The sequence below is a fragment of the Carlito syrichta genome, unplaced genomic scaffold, assembly GCF_000164805.1.
Source record: "Carlito syrichta isolate Samal-C Ts95f unplaced genomic scaffold, Tarsius_syrichta-2.0.1 Scaffold111595, whole genome shotgun sequence".
NCBI lineage: Eukaryota > Metazoa > Chordata > Mammalia > Primates > Tarsiidae > Carlito > Carlito syrichta.
This window is the reverse complement of record NW_007055691.1, coordinates 61573-62825: the sequence shown is the minus strand read 5'-3', so window position 1 is coordinate 62825 and position 1253 is coordinate 61573. Positions and strand designations below refer to the sequence as shown.

Sequence of the window (1253 nt, the reverse complement as noted above, 5' to 3'; positions counted from 1 at the left end):
AGACCTCATCTCTACAATAAATCAAAATGAGCCAGGCATGGTAGCGCGCGCCTGTAGTTCCAGCTACTTGGAAGGCTGAGGCGGAAGGATCGCCGGAGCCCAGCAGGTTGAGCCTGCGGTGGCCGGGAGCGGCCACTGCACTCCAGTCTGGGTGACAGAGTGAGACTCCAACTCAAAAAAAAGAAAAAAAAAAAAAAGAAGAGGAATATATTTTTTGATCAACCCAAAATGTTAACTCTCTTTAACTTGGGAAGACTTAGAAAAGAAAGATGTCTTAACGGTACATACAGTCCAGTTCCCATCATCCTTCTCAGTCAATTCCTTTTCTCCCCCAGTGGTTCTGTTCTGCCTCAGAATTATAAAAAATAAGTGATCGGAACATCCTACCCTAAAAGAATGCTTGATGTAGGTAGGCCAAGCACTGCTGGACCTTTACATACTTTCTATGCTTGAAGAAACAAAACTCTTTGATTTAGGGATTCTCGTGCCCATTTTACAGATGAGGAAACAAGACTTGGGCAGGGCAGTGTAAACCAAGAATCGAACTCCAAGGCCCGTGCTCTCTGCTCTCCATAAGGACCCCAGAGCTTGCCCAACGCAGTCAAGAAGTCAACTCAGGTGGGAGTGGTGGCTCACGCTTATAATCCCCGCACTTTGGGGGCCCGAGGTGAAAGGAATGCCTGAGCCCACGGATTCGAGACCAGCCTGGGCAACTTGGCAAGACCTCACCTCTACAATAAATCAAAAAATTAGTTGGGCATGGTGGCACCTGCCTGTACTTCCAGCTACTTGGAAGGCTGAGGCAGAAGGATGGCCTGAGCACAGCAGGTCGAGGCTGCGGTAGCCAGGAGCATGTCACTGCGCTCCAGTCTGGGCGACAGAGTGAGACTCCCAACTCAAAAAAAAATCAACTCAGGGTCACCTCGACCACCCCCTAGGAACAGGGTGCCCCAGGATCCTGGAGAACTCCGGTTTCCACGGGCACCACTCTGCCCCGGGACTTCCCTCTCCCCGTTCCCACAATGCCTCGCAGGCCCGCGGGGAAGGGTCCGGTCCTCGGGGCCCCTAAGGCAGTCGAGCCCCAAGGCTGGAAAACCCCACCAGGCTCCTTCCCCGCGACCGGGGAGCCGGGCCGTTGGGGCGGAGCCGGGCAGGACCAGAGAAAGGGGACGAGGGCGTTGGCGGCCGGACGCGCTATCTGAAGCCATAAACCCCGGGTCTAACAGGACACGCGACGCGGGCGTTGCAGACTT

The 1253-nt window shown here is 54.2% G+C and overlaps 1 protein-coding gene across 1 annotated transcript in view; it reads right to left on the bottom strand.

Moving 5' to 3' along the window:
* The window catches only part of KRT8 (keratin 8), a 9825-nt gene that overhangs the window by 7236 nt on the left and 1336 nt on the right, over positions 1 to 1253 (bottom strand). The gene's annotated exons all lie outside the window — the stretch shown is intronic.